Here is a 19,725-nt window from a genome sequence, read left to right as displayed (position 1 = left end):
CTGGAGAACTTATGTCTTGCAGGCTGGGAGCACGAGTATGGAGGCTGGCCTGCGGATGTCGGAGAGCCGGAAGCGGAGGTTGCTGATGGCAGAAGGTGAATAAGCATAGCCACCGGCGGACGGAGGGCCGGGAGCGGGGATGTCCAGGCACTCTCTGCGCCGGAGCCGGAGGACGCACGCGTGCTGGATCGTGGGGGCGGCCAGGTGCGTCGTGTCGAGGGAATTGGAAGGTCGGAGGGAGGTCGAGGCTCGGGCCGGGGCTTGGCAACCGGTTGGAGGCAGGCGGCGTGGGCGGCCGGGAGTTGTGCGCGGGCGAGTCGTCGGGTCGGGGAGACCGTGGGTGACTTTTCGGGTATGTATGTATTTCTTTTGAAACTGGGACGTACGTATGTAGCCGCATCAAATATCTAAACGGGACTTATTTTTCCAGCTGGAAATCAATATTTTTCTCTCACAACATTCTAATATAAACAGTGTTTTCAATCTCAACAGTGAAAATTTTAGTTCAGCCGAACAAGCTGTTAACACACGAGCAATTGGGACGCTATTGGGCGTTGCTCATAATGGGCCTGACAGCTTTAATCATTGCAAAAATAGATGTACTGCAGAGTGTAAAAAAATCATTGATCTACCACCGGTGCTCATATTTATTTATGCATTTAATTCGAAAGTACTTATCCCATATGCGGCCTGTTCGCTGGTTGGTTTCTGGGCTGGTTTGGGCTGGCTGGTGCTGGTTTGTTGTGAGAGAAAAACACTGTTGGCTGGCTGGTTTGGGCTGGCTGAAACCAACAAGCGAACAGGGTGATGGGCCCGTTCGCTTGTCTTAAAAATGGCTTGTTCGGCTTCTTTTTTCAGCCGGAACAGTATTTTGCTCTCACAACAATTCAGCCGGAACAGTGTTTTTCTGCCAGTTTCAACCAAGTTTCAGACCAGCGAACGGGGCCATGAGCTTAGCGGTCTTTGGTACGTCCATTTATCAAATATGTTGATCTAAAGAATCTAAGTACAACAACAGACTAATGTTTTATCACAAATACTTCTTCATCTACCTCTTCAATGTTGCAATCATTAACGTAACTAATGGCACACTGGTTGTTTGCCATTGGTGCACATTCTTCGTATTGGAGCCTTTTGACCTCATTAGCTCGAGCAGTGACTGCTTATTCAATTTGGTCATTGTAAGAAGCCACATTCCGTATTTGGTCCCTGACAACTACAAGATAAATGTCAGATGTCTCTAACAGGATGTTTATAATTATAAAGTTATTTTCAAGGACGATGTTTAATTTTATACTTAGGATCGGGAAAGTTACCTCCTAGAGATGCAAAAATAGGGCAATAATCCCTTGGGCCAACAAAAGTCATGGAACTATGTGCGGTCGTTGTTAGACAACCTGTGATGTGAAGTCATGGAACTATGTGTGGTCGTTGTCAGACAGCCTGTGATGTGAATCGATGCTTATTAATTGTGTTGTTGGTGCCTGTTTAGTTCCTAAATTTACAAAAAAATTTAAGATTTCTCGTCCTATCGAATCTTTGGACACATGCATGAAGCATTAAATATAAATAAAAAATAAAACTAATTATACAGTTTAGACGAAATTCAAGAGACGAATCTTTTAAGCCTAATTAGACTATGATTGGACACTAATTGCCAAATAACAACAAAAGTGATACAGTACTATTTTCAAAAAAAAAACGTCAACTAAACAAAGCCTTGGTAATACCAAAATTTAACTGTGTTCAAATCAACTTACGTGCATATGAGTCCACAACCACATTAGTGGCAATGAGAAAATAGTTTTCAGTACTGGCTGAAAAAACCATGTGGTAGTTATCTTCAGCATCGTATGTGAATACGCGCAGAAATGAAATCGGGCCGCTACATAAGAAAATAGTTATAGGTATTACAATGATTAGACGAAACATATGAACGTTAAAAACATAATTTTGTTTAAATAAGCATATACTTGAGTGCAAGCTGTTACCTCCTGCTCGCCGGCGACCCTTGCCGGAGATGGAGAAGGCAGCCCTGGATCAACACACACGCAGAAACTCAACACTATCTCACAACTACCTACACTAAAGAGCTTGATAACTAGTTTGCGGTAATGTAAAGAGAGTGAGCAAAATGGTTATACCGCCGAGTCGAGGAGTGGACCAATCAATCACAATAATAAATACGAATGAAGACCAATTACCTCAGAATCAAATGATGAACATAATTATTTTTTTACCAAGGTTCACTTGCTAGCCGGCAAGCTACTCCTCGTTGTGGCGATTCACTCACTTGGAGGTTCACGCGCTAATTGACTTCACACGCCAAACCTTCAATAGGGTGCTGCACAACCAACACAAGATGAGGATCACACAAGCCACGAGCAATCCACTAGAGTACCTTTTGGCTCTCCGTCAGGGAAAGGAAGAACCTCTCACAATCACCACGATTGGAGCCGGAGACAATCACCACCCTCTGCTCGACGATCCTCGCTGCTCCAAGCCGTCTAGGTGGCGGCAACCACCAAGAGTAACAAGCGAATCCCGCAGCGAAACACGAACACCAAGTGCCTCTAGATGCAAACACTCAAACAATGCACTTGGATTCTCTCCCAATCTCACAAAGATGTTGAATTTATGATGGAGATGAGTGGGAGGGCTTTGGCTAAGCTCATAAGGTTGCTATGTCAATGCAAATGGCCAAGAGAGTGAGCTTGAGCCGGCTATGGGGCTTAAATAGAAGCCCCCACGAAATAGAGTCGTTGTACCTCTTCACTGGACACAACACGGGGGTGACCGGACGCTCCGGTCATATCGACCGGACGCTGGACCTCAGCGTTCGGTCACGCGATGCGTGCCACATGTCCCCTCTCTTTAAATGTTGATCGCCCGATCTCAACGGTCAAGTGACAAGCGGATGCAGCAGCTCAAAGTGACCAGACGCTGAGCCTCAGCGTCCAGTCGTTTCCAGTAAGTATCCAGAAATGAAAAATCACGACCGGACACGTCCGGTCATGTTCGACCGGACTCACCCAGTGTCTGATCACTTGGCGTTTCGCCTGTGCATGACCATGTCAGTGTGACCGGACGCAGCCAGCCAGCGTCCGGTTGTTTCAGCGCCAGCGTCCGGTCGACAACCGACGTTGTGCTTCTTCTGCTGCTACTGACCGACGCGCCGGTTCTTCAGAGACCAGCGTCCAGTCACTTACAGTGACCACGTTCACCTGAGTTTAGGGCGCCGGTGAAGTTTCTAACCCTTGCTCAAATGTGCCAACCACCAAGTATATCACCTTATGCACATGTGTTAGCATATTTTCACAAACATTTTCAAGGGTGTTAGCACTCCACTAGATCCTAAATGCATATGCAATGAGTTAGAGCATCTAGTGGCACTTTGATAACCGTATTTCGATATGAGTTTCACCCCTCTTAATAGTACGGCTATCGATCCTAAATGTGATCACACTAACTAAGTGTCTTGATTACCAAAATAAAATAGTTCCTATCATTTATACCTTTGCCTTAAGCCTTTTGTTTTTGTCTTTCTTCTTTTCAAGTCCAAGCACTTGATCATCATCATGGCATTACCATCATCATGTCATGATCTTCATTTGCTTCACCATTTGGAGTGTGCTACCTATATCATGATCACTTGATAAACTAGGTTAGCACTTAGGGTTCCATCAATTCACCAAACTAAACTAGAGCTTTCAGCAGGGCAGGAGCGGGCGTGGTGGCACGAGCGCTCGGGAGTAGCCGCGGCGGCGCGGGTGCGGGGCGGCGCGGGCGGGGATGGTGCGGGCGGGGACGGTAGAGAGAAAGAGAGAGGAAGAGAGAAAGGAAACTCGAGCCCATATGTAAGAGGGCATGGCGACAGGATTATTGGCGCCGAGCTTGGCGTCAAGATCCACGCCACCGAGCTGGCTGCCATGTCAGCGTCCATGGCGCCAACGTGGCCCCCAGCTCAGCGCCAGCAACGATGGCGCCGAGCAGTGTAAGCTCGGCGCCATCAATGTTGGCGCCGAGCTAAGGGTCCAGATTTTAAATCTTATCTCCAGGGGCATATTTGTGAATTTTTTTTCAAAAAAAGGCTAAAAAAAAAAAGCGTCTCTAAGAACAGGTGCTGCACTGTTTCCTACAAGCTGAGTTGACAGAGCATGCAGTTATGACTCTAGTTGCATGTTTTTCCTTTTGAGAATGTTTCTTGTGCTCGGGGCCTGTTTAGTTCCCAAAATTTTTACACAGTACCCATCACATCGAATCTTGCGGCACATGCATGGAGTATTAAATATAGACGAAAAAAAACTAATTGCACAGTTGGGTGAGAAATCGCGAGACGAAACTTTCAAACCTAATTAGTCTATAATTAGACACTATTGCCAAATACAAACGAAAGTGCTACAATATCCAAAACCCAAAAAATTTACCAAATACAAACGAAAGTGCTACAGTATCCAAAACCCCAAAAAATTTGCATCTAAACACGCCCTCAGTCTATCTCTAATTAGGAGCCAGAAGAAGACCTGATGTTTGGGTTTACAAAAGCAGCTCCACAGCCAAGTGAAACCCTCATGAATATTTCTGTGCCCAATTAGGTGAGTGTATGCTCTTGATGCTGTGAAATCTTGACCCCAGCTATATCTCCAACTGTCATTTTGATCAAGTTGTAAGTCGTAACTGCTGCAGCCTGCAGAATGGACTGGACTGTGTTGAGTTGATGAAAGCAAGTTGAATTCACTTGTTATAGGATCTTTGGCATAGAAGCTGTGCTCTGAAATATTTGTATGCCACTGAATTTTCATTACTAGATGGTGGTAGCTGTCCCCTTCTGATTATTGCTTGAATAATACTCGCGGTACCTGTTTGCTACTGATTACTGTTACAATGCTTGTACATCGGTAGTTTAGATTACTATTGTGTGAAAAAAGGGATGATGGAAAGCAGCAACATGCTGGAAGCTTGGAATGTTGACAAACCCAGTGTTATTTATGTTGACGAAAAAAATGAAATGCTGATGTATCTTTACCCATTATTGTAATAGAATTATATAAAACCAATTACTATGATATTATGGTTTTAGTATTTGTGTCTGTTCAAGTACTTAACAGTTCAAGAACTCACGGACACTAACAATAATATATCATCTTGTGAACTAGATCCCCAAATTTGAAGTACCCCTATTTTGAAATTGATTGATGGTATATGATGGTACCATAATTTTACGCTCCTAGGCTGCTCACCTGTCAACTGACTACAAAATTCACAAATTTACTGTTGCCTACAGGCTGTGACCACAGCTTTACTACCAAAATAGCAAACCTATCCAACAAAGCACCCTGAATCTAAACTAGACCTAAGGCCTTGGTGAAGCTAGTACACTTTCAAACAAACGGCGGTCCCTAAAATAGTGACTGTCAGAACATTATTACTCCAGTCCAGAGCAAGAGGTAGGAGGAGGAGGGAGGAACAGCCAGAGAGCAAATAAAAAAGTTGGTGATTGGTGATATGCTGCTGCATGCTAGTAGCTCTTGCAAGGCAATGAATGCAACCTCCTCTTCGTCATGACGCGCTGCATTTAGTGGCATTGAAAACACCTGCAAGGGGCTTGGTGAGTTGAGAGGAGCTAGGGCGTGTGGCTGGGAGCTGGTTTGTGGGCTCCGTTCGTTTTAAAAATAAACCGAAGCACCGTTCGGACTGATTTATTATAAAAAAAATATTATTTTATCTAAAAAATAAGCTAAAAAATACTGATTATAAGACATACAAATAGGCCCACATCTTTCTCTGTTTGTGAATAGAAGTTACTACCATGACACTTGCCGGAATAATTTTAGCACCGCACATGGGTAACATGACAACAAAGCAACGCATCTTTTTAGGAGCTGGAATTGGGTGGTTGAGCATTGCCATAACAAACGACACATAATGCCACAAAGGTCTCATCACTATGTTTGCACTGATGAACCGAGGGCCCTTTCCCTGGCCTTGATAGCCTATGGGACCATGAGAACACATCAGTAAGCTGCAAAGTAATACATAGGAAAAGCCTTGCAGCTGAATTTTTACTTACTTCGTTCTCCCAATCTATGTGCCGTGTAATCCACAGGAGCAACGCTAGTCTGCTGATGCTTCCACTAACAATGCCGAGCCAAAGACCCTGTGAAGAAACAGCGCAATAATTCAGACCGGTAGCGCAAATAAGCGACTGTTACACAACAATTGGTAGCGCAGAGGAGAAAGGTACTAGAGACATTGTACCATTCCATTTAGATGGAACACAAACGCAAGCAACACCCCTGTTGGAATGCCAACCAGGTAAAAGGCGCCGAGGTTAACGCGAGCACCAATTTTCTGTTTGCCACAACCTATGATTACCCCTGGAAAGTTACCAAAAAATTCATCAAATTATATATGTCTCCCCCTTTATCAAAAAATATATGTCTCGAAAGTTTCAAATTAATAATCTTACTGTTACTATGCCTTCACGTTAATTCTTAAAAGACACGTTAAAAAATTAAACCATAGACTCTCACACAACTCAAAGATATCTCGACTCAAATTATGTAGGCTTTGATCATCTATAATAGACACTTAATCTATCTTGCTTTCTAAGAAAGTTATCCATTTTTTATCATAACAGTAATATAAAATGATCACTAAGGTCCCGTTTGTATCCTTGGAGTTGAATTAATTCAAAGACAATTATAATTTAGGCACATATTAATTAAGCTAATGTAGTTATATATGAAATATATTATATACTATTGTTAGCCACGCAACAGATGCTTATACGTAGGGAAGTGGGTTGAAGAGCTCTTGTAAGTTTGAGAGTAGAAACATAGCATGGTGATCTATAGAATCAATTTTCATCTTCCACCCTATAAATTTGATATAGGCTTATATGTGAACTTTGAAAAGTTGTGGAATCTCAAATTTCAAGTCAAATAGGCTAATTCATTAAATAGATTTCAATTCCTCTAAATTAAAGGAATCCAAACGCCCCCTAAGGGCTTTTTTTTTGCCATGGCTCCAAAAGACTGGTTCCTTGATATAGCCCGCTGAGTAGTCAAAGTCAGTAAAGCTAAAAATAATGAATTCACCAGCTCTAAGAGAAATATGAAGACATGAGCACCGAAACAACTATTTGTTTTACTGTAGTAGGTAAGAGTGCATCTAAGGCCTAAAATTTAATATCTAGTAAATACAAAATAAGTCTTTCAAATAAGAAGTAAAATAGTACTATAGTTTCAACTTAAAATATGGATAACGAAAATTACAACAACTAATAGGATCCAAACTTAAAAGCCAAAATATCGATTCATGTCATAATGACACAATCACTACAACAAGAATCGATATAAGTTAAGCTAATATTTCAACTAAAATATTTAAGGAATAGAGATGTACAATTCAAAGGACTGATCAATTGGTAAATCTGTTGTTTCTAGATGAGATAAAAAAAGTATCAATATTGAAAGTACGTTGGAAAATAAATAGAGAGAACAAGCATGTAAAGATAAGGAATCTTAACTAGTCCTAGAAGAACTTTAATCTCATATTTATGTCTCATATAAGATTTAGCAAGAGCTAATAACCGCAAAATATAAGAAAGTAAGTGATGTAGTAGTCATTGACTTCTATTTCGGTGCGTACCTTTGACCTTCTCTATGGTTTTTCCCTGAACAACATTCTACACATAATAACTTGCATGTTTTCAACTAATGTCCGTCTAAATGGTAGTTTAGCCTTTTTAAACACGGTGTAAACACTATATAGTGACACGATGTTTTCTATTTAATCATCTAGTTATCCTGTTTAATTGGTTGTTTAGCCCTTTTAAATGGTTGTTTAGCTTGGATAGTGGCTAAATGGTAGGTGATCGATTGTTTTCCCGTTTTAAAGTTAAGGAAAACACTGGTTTTAGCTGGATGATGCAGTAGTCATCGATGTTTGTGGCTTTCATTTATGACGGCCAAATTGTGTCCTGCTAAATGATAATATTTTTCTTCTTTCAGAAAAGATGATAATATTTCTCTTTAATTTGTGACATAGGAAGTACAGTATTAATTATTAGACCATGTCTCAGAGACATATCAACCATGGCCTTGTTTTAGATTCCAAGTTTTTTCACTCTCTCTCCATCACATCAAATCTTTGGACACATACATGAAGTATTAAATGTAGATAAAAAAATAACTAATTACACAGTTTGATTGTAAATTACGAGACGAATCTTTTAAGCCTAGTTAGGCCATGATTAGACAATAATTGTCAAATACAAACGAAAGTGCTACAGTGCCAAATACTGATTCCTAACCGCGATCTAAACAGTGCCAAATCATTGAATTCGTTCTCTGACCTGAAAGAGAACCATTAAGCCATCGACGAAGAAGGAAACAGCAAGGATGGGAAGCATTCTGGCGATGTATGTCACCACATCCTTGTCGCTGCTGTATGCGTATCCCCCAGACGTTGCGCAGTAGAATCATGATGGTCGCCAACACCCAGCCCTCCGGAGAAGGTCATACACACCAACAACTCGAGCTGCTAGCCTTGCTGCTTCAGGCTGCCCTGCACCGAGTTTCATTGGAGACGCGTATACTAGTAGACACGAGGAGAAAACGTACAATTAGCAAATCAGGAACTAGCAAATTAAAGAGTAATTGTCCTGTTCGTTTGGCTGATAAGCACATGGCTGAAAGTACCGTTGGTTGATTTGTTGTGAGCGAAAAATACATGATCATTGGCTGAAAAAGTACGGCCTATAAGCCAAACGACCGGGGCAAATACAGTAGAGAGGACGATGCAAACAGATCGAACACCTGCAGATGTGCCGAGGCCAAGCGGTACCATGTACAGCAGAATAGCGGTGTTGACGCTACAAATTCTCAATTCATTAGCAATATAATGTGTCCAGTAAGCAATTAATATCATGTCAAAAGTAATATCTCGGTTCAATCGTTACCATATTGACAAGACGGAAGTCTCGAGTTAGGGTTTGGCAAAAAACCCAGAGAGCAGAACGAGCAGTTCAAACGACCACCACTCCAAGCTGAAGAATTAAATGAAAGTACCAACTCAGTCAAATTAAATGCATGGTCAGATTAGCTGGTACTCTCTCCGTCGCCGAATATGAGACGTGATTTACCTTGGCGAGGTCTACCTATAATTTTTCTTATAATATATAATTTGTAGGAACAAAAGTTTGATCAGTAGAAAGTATTTCTAAATACAAATATATGTAACTACTTTTGTAATACACATTTATATATATATATATATATAATATATATATATATATATATATATATATATATATAGTATATATATATCATATATATATATAATTAGGCTAAGTGTTCGTTAAAGATAACAAGTTTGAATTTAGAAATATATGCATAGAAATAATAGTAAAGAGCTAGCGTAATTTAATTTGCCTTATATAATTACCAAACCATCATCGCCGAGGGGCCGGCGAGCTTTGCGTAGTCCCGCAGGCCAGAGAAAGAGAAGGCCTCAGTGGAGAACCCTGTCCATGTTGCCTTGCAAGCGCTGGACAGCCTGACGTAAAGAGCAAGCACGGTCAAGTTGACGTAGGAGACGGCGGCGCTGAGCGCGGCGCCCTTGCTCCCCATGCCCACCTTGTACACCAGCGTGTAGCACAGCAGCACATGGGCGAGCGCCGTGACGCCCGAGCTGGCCATGACGGGCACCACGACGCTCTGCGTCTGCAGGAACCTCATGTGGCAGGTGAGAGGCACGAACGCGGCGAGGGACGGGATCAGCCACCGCGCGTACGCGCCGGCCTCCGCGGCGATGTCCGGGTCCTGGCCGATGGCGAGGAGGAGCTGCTGGACGAACGCCCACGCCAGCACGACGGGGAGGCTGGCGAGCGCGAGCACCAGCATGGCGCGCTGCTTGTACACGCCCAGCAGCGCGTACCGCCGCGCCCCGAACGCCTGCCCGCACAGCGTGTCCAGGGCGCCGGCCATGCCGGCCACCAGGCTGAAGCCGGTGACGTTGGCGAGCGACGCGGCCAGGGAGGCGCCGGCGAGAGGGAGCTTCCCGAGGTGGCCCACGAACATGACGGACACCATCTGAACGGCGTTCCGCAGGATGAAGCTCAGGACCAGTGGGCCGGCGAGACGCAGCTGTCTCTTCGACTCGGTTGCCGCCGCCGAGCCACTATCATCGGTGGAGCGGCGTGGCACGAGCAGTGGCTCGGCCTCCACGCTTGGAATTGGCCCATCCATGCCACTCGATCGATCACTGGCGAGCTGAGTCTTACTGTAGATTTCTTGCAGGGTCAGGCCGGGTGACGGATGCATCGTTGTGTTGTGTGTACTGCTATTCCCCAGCTACTTATCGATCGGGAGTGGTTGAATGCGGCGTTTGCAAGCATTCAGCAGTGCATGTGACGCGGTAACATAGGGCTGTCTAGCTACCTGTTATTCGGTTCACTCAGAGCCTGCCAACAACCGAGAGTGCTGTACTGGTGAGACAGCTCAAAAGAATCGATAAGAAGGATTTAAGAAATAGAGTGTTTCCACTGGTTTCAACCACACGTACGATTTCCAGACCATATATGATCGAAATCTTACGGTCAGTTGCGTTTTGTTTCGTCCAGATATTTGTCCTGTGATTATAGGCACATATTGGTTGGCTTTAATTGGGCTTGTTCCAACTTTAAACAAATATAGGTCTCATGAATACGTATTTATATAAGGTAAATATTGTGCATCATAATCATTAATTATAAACCCAGGATCTAAGAAAGCATTATGAGGTAGATATAATACCCTACAGTTATGTTAAAGCCTGGTAATTAAAGTGTGACACATATATTAAAATCTGTAACCGTGGGAGGATCGCTGGCCTCCCAGCGTATCTGCTGCGTGTGGTTACGGATCCCTGCGTTGTGCTTACAGCTAGAGCTTTAATGTATAAATATTTTACATGACTAAAATTTGTAATGGGATTCATTGAAATAAAATATTATTTTCTATTAGCTACTCCTTCATCCTACAAACAGTGCTATTCTCACTTCCTAAAAATTTACATATTTTAACTTTAACTAAATATGTACAAGAGACTATTAATAATTATGTGCATAATAAGTATCGTTAGATTAATAACTAAATATGTTTTCATAATAAAATATTTAGAGATACAAAAATTGTTAATATTTTCTAAAAAATAGTCAAACTTAAGAAAATTTGGCTTGCACAAAACCATATGCGTCTTTCTTTTTTTTTTAGGATGGAGAAGTAGCATGCATGCCAATAGCTAGCAGCCAAGTGAACTTGTGGTGTTTATTTTTTATTCTATGTAGCGGCTGCTCAAATAAACTACATGTTCTTACAAATGCTAACTTAGCACCCTTGCTTGGTCCAATGTATTGCATCTCTTCTACTTTACTCTCTCTTCTTTGCACCTCTTTAGGGCATGTTTGGAATGTGGATTTTTTCTCCATTCCTGCATTTTTCCTGTGAAATTGAACTGATTCCTGTGAAATTCCTGTGTGATTCATGTGAAATTCCTGCGTTCAAACAGGCCCTTAGATCATACGCTAGCTGCCCTAAGAGTTAATCCTCCGAGAGCTGGCGGGTAACGTGTGTACTACGTCTGAGGTCTCTGGCCTTGTTTAGTTGGGTGAAATTTGGGAATTTGGCTACTATAGCACTTTCGTTTTTATTTGGCAATTAGTGTTCAATTGGACTCATTAGGCTCAAAATGTTCGTCTCGCGATTTCCAACCAAACTGTGCAATTAGTTTTTTTTTTTGTCTACATTTAATGCTCTATGCACATATTGCAAGATTCGAATGATGGCTACTGTAACACTTTTTGGAAAAACTTTTTGGAACTAAACAAGACCTCTATGCAGTGGGAATGGACCGGAGGAGTCACCATTTGTTAAGTTTTTCCAACCTAATTCTTTAACCGAAACAACAGTAAGAGCATGTGCGAGGCTAAAACCAGCGCAGAGAAGCGCGCTTATCTATCTTGAAAACAATCCATCAGGATGGTTACATAACTTATGAAACCTTGGACTGCAAGTCCAGATCCCAAATTCCGAATGAGAGAAAGGGCTATGTAGCTGGTCCTGGTCCTGGTCCATACTGCAGAAGGAGAAGGATCACCAGACCATGAAGATGGGATGCAGGAATATTGAGACAATCACGATAGAGGTATTTGTAAGATATGGTTAGAGATTTAGCAATAGAATGGCTTTGTAGATGTGGATTTGGAAATGTTATTTTTATTCTCTTTGGCTCAAAACTTTGTATTTGACCTTCCATGGGCCGCATTGCTCATGTTTGTAATGAGGAACAGCTATATGCATTGGTCGATGTAGAAGCTGGGATATTAATAGATTTCATTTTCTAAAAAAAAGCTTATCCATCGTCCATATAAAAATTGCACCTGTCTATGATTTTAACCGGAGGATTGTTGGGAAAGAGCTGAAGGGGCCTAGTAACTTACCGATCGGTATTCGGGGGAGTTCGGCTGGTATGGTTGTGGAAGAATTTGGATGGTTTGGAGAATTTGTAAGAGAAAAATATTGTTTTAGATAAAAAAAAACAGATCAAACCAGTTTAAAGGCACACGAACTCGGCCATGCAATTATCTCATTGATGCACTCTATTTATTTACTTTGTTTATATGCCGGTCTACGGTGGCAGCAAGGAATGCAGGTGGCACAGTTTAACGCAGTTTGATGGAATGTTTTTTTCCTCATACATAACCTACCTATATTAATTAACGATAGAGGTTGTCAGTTTTGTCAAAAAAAAAAAGCAGCTGTCAAAAAAAAGAAGAGGTAAACTTTTCTATGCAGTACACTCGTTTTTCGTACTTAATATGTTGTGTGCACAAGGTTAAGACGGATTTTTTTTGAAAGGAGAATAACCACTAGTACACAGGTGGTCTTAAATGTAACACCTTTGTGTTACGAGTTTGCTTAGCACCTAGGTTAATGCTTAAGAGAAATTAGCAAAATAAGTTTTCGGGTTTAAAAGTTTAAAGCACACATGGAATTATAAACGAATCTCGTGGACTCGCTTTCGTGAATAAAACTAACAAATAAGTGTCGCTAGTCAACTTGTCTCGGTGCTTAACAACTTTTAAATAATCTTGTGGACAAAAGTTATTTAGGCTTGTTCTGGAAAAGTACGAAAAAGTGCTTAAAAACCTGATAGCAATTAAATAGCGAATGGCTTGTTTATTTGATTAAGCATAAAAAATATTTTTTATAAACAAAAATAAAATATAACTTGTAATTGGTACTTAAATAAAATTTGAAGTGCAAGTTTAGTAGACGAAAATGCAACCGCTGATTTGGTAAAGTGAGGTTGCTCCATGGTATTTTTGATAGCTCAAAAATCAAATCAAAATTAAAATTAGTCATTTTCGTTGAATCGCAAAAATTTAAAGTTGTGTTGAAAGTATACTTTTTGATAATTTTTAAAATGCAAAATAGTTAAATAACGTCTGATGTTTTGGTTCTATTGTTTGGTATAAAGTGTGTGCTACGCCGTGAAATGGTTGTTGGAGAAGTTTGGTGAAGTTTAGACCGTTTAAAAATTAAACCAAAAGTGGTTAGGAACATTAGTTCTAACTGAAACCTTGAATTCTTTTAAGTATGAAATGATAGTAGACAATGTCATTTTGGCATTTAATTTCCAACAAAAAATGGTTAAGCATTACATCTATGTTTCGCATGATCGGTTGCAGTTAGGTGTACACTAGGACGTGGTGCAGGTCGTGGTTACGTTGGAGTTACGATGCTCATGCAAAAATTGACCCAACTTTGCTAGAACACGTTGAGGACATGTCGTTGGTGCTCTGTTCGTGAACCGGCGCCTATAGCGAGCGATCTCAGCAGCTCACCTCAACTACCTTGCCCCGCGCTCGCTCCTCCACCTACCCGAGCTACTGCTACCTCTCTCTGCTCTTCTTGTCTCTGTCTACCTCTGCGAGCCGAGCACCCGTTGTGGCCGGCCCGCGTCGCCCGGCCCTTCGCGTGTCCGCCGAGCGCGCGCGAGCCCCCATGGCCGCGCTGGACCATAGCCCCACAGCGCTGCTCCTCCACTGTAGCACCGGCGCCCTCCTCTTCCTCCTCGTGTCGCGCACCCTAGCACTGCAGGCTGTTGTGCCCCCGTGGGGCTGCCGGGGATGGATGGGCACACCACCTGGCTACCGGCCAGCCGTAGATGCGCGCCACATGGCCGCTACTGACCTTGCCACCTCTCCCGCCGTCGTCCGTGGCCTGGCCGTCATGCCCCACCGTGGCCGGCCCTCCTTCCCGGCCGGGTTCTGCACGCCGCCTCCCCTGCCACGGCCGCGTGTGGCTGCCTTGCCGTGCCCCGCCTTAGTCCGCGCCGCGGCAAAGCCGAACCCGGTCGTGACCCGCGCACCTCCCGCGCCGCTCCATCTCTGCTGCAGCGCCCCACCGTGGCCGCGTCATCATCGTTGAGCGGTTGCGGTCGAGCATGGGGGTGCTTGGTCGCCATGCCGCACGTCGCCCCGCAGTTGTGGGCCACCTCATCCCGTGCTGTTGGCACCTATGGATGCGGGCCAATCCCGCGCACCCCGCGGTCCTCCGCCACCACCGTGCCTTCCCATGCCGAATCGGCCACCGATGACGGTTCCCCACTACGTGCTCTGTTCTGGAGGAGGTCAGGACGTAAAAGTGTAAATAAAAGATTTTTCGGGGGGCTAGGTGTGAAAAGTGACTCATATGAATAGTAGCACATAGTGTTGTTTACCTTGAGTTAGTTTAAGGTAAATGCAGGGCCTTTTTGCAAAACCGTCAGGTTGGTTTGGGCAGGCCGTGCGTGGGCCGGCTTGCTGGGCCGCCCCTGCCCGTTAGGCCGCTCACGCCCGCGCAGCATTGGGCCGCGCTTGCTGCGCCGTGGGCCATGGCCTATGGCCACGCACGCGCCCCACCTCGCCTGGGCTGCCTTGCCCGTTGGACCAGGCCGATCTAGGCCGCTTCGGGGGCAAGGAGCCTTTTTCCTTTTTGGTGTCTTGTTAATTTCAGTAAGTCTTGTAATTTCAGTAAGCGGCTGAATGCTTGGAAATGGATAATAAAATGTAGAAAATTCACAAAAATACCAAATCAATTTTGTTAAGTTTCTAAAATCATGATCTATCCGATAGTGTATTTTGTTCGCGTAGGTTTTGTGTGTTTTTATGGTTGCTCTAATTATTTTAACATGCTTGATATTGTTAAGACATAAACTTGTAGGAATTTCCGTGGTAAATTGGTGATAGTGTTAGCTCTAAAAATTTCACAGTAGGTTAGAAGTGTTATCAGGAGTTCTCTGTAATTTTTGTAGCCCAATAATAATTAGTTTACTAGAGTAGCTATTGTGCCCTAGTTTTGAGTATATTAAATCATTAATAAATCAAAAAGAGACTTGATTTGGTAAGAATTAGTACTTGCTGATGAAATGATTCATGTTTAGTGAGGTCAATACTTAGCTAATATATTAGTCATAGGAGTTAGCTTGTTAGCTTGGTTTATGCACTCGTATTTTACGAATTGTTGTTGCCTTTTGATTGATTGCGCCATCTCTGCAATTGCATCAATACATATCATAATAGGAACAACGGTGGATCGATGGTATCAAATAGAGTAGCGGAAAAGATAGTGCTAGGGATTAGGACACAAAGATGAATACTAACTTTTGTTATATTTTACCCAGGCAAGCCCCGGTGCATAATCCCTACTTTTCTGCTTTATATTGTGTTTGTGCATTAAGTTTTAAGGAGTTGAATGAAACCCACTTGCATATATATATATATCTTTATCCTATGAGTTTTACTAGTATGACAGGATCGTGTAGATTGCTATGCTACAGGACTCCGGTAGAATCGAGTGATTGCCTATAACTCGCGAGAAATAGGAAATATATTATTGTTGTTACTATATTATTATCACCTGGAATATATATGAATATTAATTGGAGACCGGGCGGAATGGTACTTTGGATCTAAACTTGGTTTGGCATTCGAGCAAGGCTCGGATTGCTTTTGTTCCACCTGTGTCGGTTAAGTACTGGCCGTTGCATTGGGTTCTAGGCAGTCACAGACTTATTATCCTGAACACATACTTGTGTATGGGCGTGGGAAGACTCATTGCTCTCTTATCATGAGTTCTGACTCTTTCTGTACCGACTGATTGGAGCGGAGATGGTGGAGGTCTAAGCACCGCACTAAGTCCAGGACTCAGGAGCGGGGGCTTAGAGTCCAAATTTAGACGGAGACCTGGACCCCGTGACAGGAGGATGGTGGGTTGGTCTTGCTTGTGCCTAGGGTACAAGCGGGGCGTGTGTTTAAGGGTATCCAGCTGGGCACATTGATTCTCGAATCGCCAGCGATCCGGTACGACTTATCTATAGTCTAGCAACGTAGTAAAAACTGAAAGATGAAAGATGGTAAAATGATTTTGATTGCTTATCACCTGCTTGAAAGTAGCACAGGTGCTTACATAGAATGGTTAGTAAATAAACTAATGTTGACTGCTAATAAAAATTAATATAAGGACGCACGCTTAGTAATGCTTCCTGCAGATGCAATAAACCCACAAGCTAGATAGTCTTGTATATTCTTAGAGTCTTTTTTTTTCCCTCCTGTCGGGTAAGTCTTGCTGAGTACAATTGAGTACTCAGGGTTTTTTCCCCCTGTTGCAGGTGATAGGCGGATGCTAGAGCTGACTCTTGTATGGGGGTCCTTCCTGGTGGGCTCAGAGATGATTCCTTTACGCTGCGATTGTAGTTTTTATTTATAACTCTTACTAAATATTTTTATAATAGAAGTTTTATAATCTGTTGTCAATGTTTATATATCAATGTTTCATCATGTCATAAATAGATATTTATTTCCGCTGTAACTCTGATCATATCTTTATATTTCCGTCGTTAAATTAAATTGTTCATAATTCTGATAACATGAGTATATTCCGCTGTTATAATCCATAAATATTATACTGTGATGTTGTATTAAAAGTAATGTAAGAAATGGTTAATAATGTTGTAAGCTTTATTCTCTCATTTGTGATCTTGATGGAAACATATAGATTTTTTTGTTCTTCCTTGGGGTGTGCTCGACGGAACTGCATAATTTGTTGTCCTCCCTTGGGTACTTAGTGTCTAATGAAAGACGAGTACTCCTGGGAGACATTAGATTAGGCGGTTCTGCCACATTAAATCCCGGTTGAGAACATGCTTTAGTCCCGGTTAGAAACTGGGACTATGGATCCGAGACCCTTAGTCCCAGGTCACACAACCGGAACTAAAGCCCATCCTCGTAACTAAAAAAATAGTTTAAATCCTAGGAGACCGCTCTTGCGGTGCATGACATTTGAACCGCCTCACACGTAGCTTTCTCACCAACTCAACTGCACACCACATTTGACAAAATCCTAGGCGCTCTACTTTTGAATTCACCTATGGAGGATCTTTAGTCCCGGGTGGGAGACCTTTAGTCTGGGTTGGTGACACCAATCAAGACTATAAGGTCACCCTTTAGGCCCCGTTCGCTTCGCTGAAAAAACAAGTCGAAAACACTGTTCTGGCTGATTTGTTATAAGAGAAAAACACTGTTCCGGCTGAAAAAACAAGCTAAAAAGATGGATTATAAGAGAAGCGAACAGGACCTTAGTCCCAGTTGATGTTACAAACCGGGACTAAAGGTTGGAGGACTTTTAGTCTGGGTTGGTAACACCAACCGAGACTAAAGGGTGACTTTTAGTCCTAGTTGGTGTTACCAACCGGGGTAAAAGGACATTTGGTGCCTATAAAATTTATACCCGGGACTAATATTCAGATTAGTTCTGAACCTCAACACAACCGACACTAAAGGTGCGAACCAAAATTCGTTTAACTTTTCTTACGAGAAAGCTTATTAAAAGTCATACTAGGGACTCCAGCTACCTATTTGGAACAGCGGAGACACCACCCCAGGTCTGCTAGCCACTCACATCACTGGAGCACATGACTGCTGGAGTACAAAAGAAGCTACATGATCCTGATGTTAGAGCAAGGCTGGTTCACCGACTCCTTTAGTCCTTGATAACTCAGCCACTGAATCAAGTAATGAACTGTCTGCTTCATGTTGTCTCTGTCCTTTTAGCAAATCTGTGTCTGTCTACATGTGCAGAAATTTGATAGTCGCTTGAATCACCACACATCTGGATTAGAGAGAGTGCTTTTCGATCGCCATCTTGTTCATGTTCTTTCACATCGCACAACCTACAAAAAATAAAGAATTGTTGTAGACGTTTCATTGGGAAGCAATACAGCAGGAAGAAGGCAGCCTCTAGTGGCTAGTTTTAGGCCATAGTTATCTTTTCCTATAAGTTAGGATCTGGGAGCCAGTTTGTTAGTGAGTTTGTTGTGTCCAGCCGGCCATTGGGAGATATAACAAAGGGCCGGCTGATTAGGGAAGTTAGGCAAAATAGAGCATCACGTTCGGAGCCTCCCAGGGAGGGCAACCTGCTCTACCGCTGCTGATTATCTCTAGATTTAGCCATTGCAATTACCTCCAGTTCATCAATAAAGCTCTACCCAGATTACTAGCTCTATCATCTGGTATCAGAGACCTCTCGATCCTCTCGCCTGTCATGGGTGACGAACTCAAGACCACTCTGGATGCCATCCTCGCCGATCTCTCCTCCATCAAGAACGAGGTGACGACGATCAAGGGCGACCAGAGCCGTCTCAACGTGGCCGTCAACCGACTGCAATCGGACCACCACTCCTCCGGCGGCTCCCACAGTGGCAAGGACACGGAGCATGGCGCCCCTCCCCCACCACCCCCACGCGAGCACGGGAAGCACAAGCTCCGGTTTCCGCGCTACGACGGCAGCACCGATCCGGTCACATGGCTTCACAAGGTGGAGCAGTTTTTCGCGCCGATCGCACGGCGGATGACGAGCGCGTGTGGCTCGCCTCCTTCTACATGGAAGGAGCTGCCCAGGACTGGTACTATGCCTGGAGCAGAACCACGGCGCTCCAACGTGGCCGGATTTCGTCGACAAGATGCAGCGGGCGTTCGGGACGCCGGCGCGCATAGCAACCCGCTCGGCGCCCTCATGAAGCTCCGCCACACAGGGACGGTCGAGGAGTACAAGGCGCAGTTCTTGCCCATGCTCGCGCGCTGCAGGCCGCTTCAGGAGCAGGACCAAATCGACATCTTCACCGGCGGCCTCCGCAATCCGCTACAGACGGACGTCGAGCTCCAACATCCGACCACGCTCGATGACGCCATGGCCCTCGCGCGGGCTTTCGAACGGCGCCTGAGTTGGACGAGGACGAGGACTCCTCTACGAGCCACGTCCCCACCCGCACCAACCCGCCGATTCGGCCGCGCGCCCTGCCCGCGACTTCCGCACCGCACACGCCTCCTCCCACGGCCAAAACTGTGCCGCCGACGCCGCTAGCTCCAACCAAAGGCCCACCTCCAGTAGGCCCGTGCTTCAAGCGGCTGACACGCAAGAGATGGCCCAACGCAGAGCAGAGGGCCTCTGCTTCAACTGTCCGGAAAAATTCACGAAGGACCATGCCTGCATGAAGAAGGGCCTGTACCTATGGAGCTCGATGATGATACACCAGTTGAGGACGCTGCGTGGAGGAGTCTTCCCCTACCGACGACGTCGAGATCTCCATCCACGCCCTCACCGGCATCAAGACGGCGGACACCATGCACCTGGCCACATC

General features: G+C 44.0%; 1 pseudogene; it reads right to left on the bottom strand.

The window, feature by feature from the left end:
* Window positions 1–5,649: 5,649 nt before the first annotated feature.
* On the bottom strand, window positions 5,650–10,381 carry LOC136537182 (protein DETOXIFICATION 16-like; annotated as a pseudogene).
* Window positions 10,382–19,725: the final 9,344 nt, after the last annotated feature.

This window comes from Miscanthus floridulus, chromosome 1 (genome assembly GCF_019320115.1).
Source record: "Miscanthus floridulus cultivar M001 chromosome 1, ASM1932011v1, whole genome shotgun sequence".
Lineage (NCBI taxonomy): Eukaryota > Viridiplantae > Streptophyta > Magnoliopsida > Poales > Poaceae > Miscanthus > Miscanthus floridulus.
This window is presented reverse-complemented; position numbering and strand designations above follow the sequence as displayed.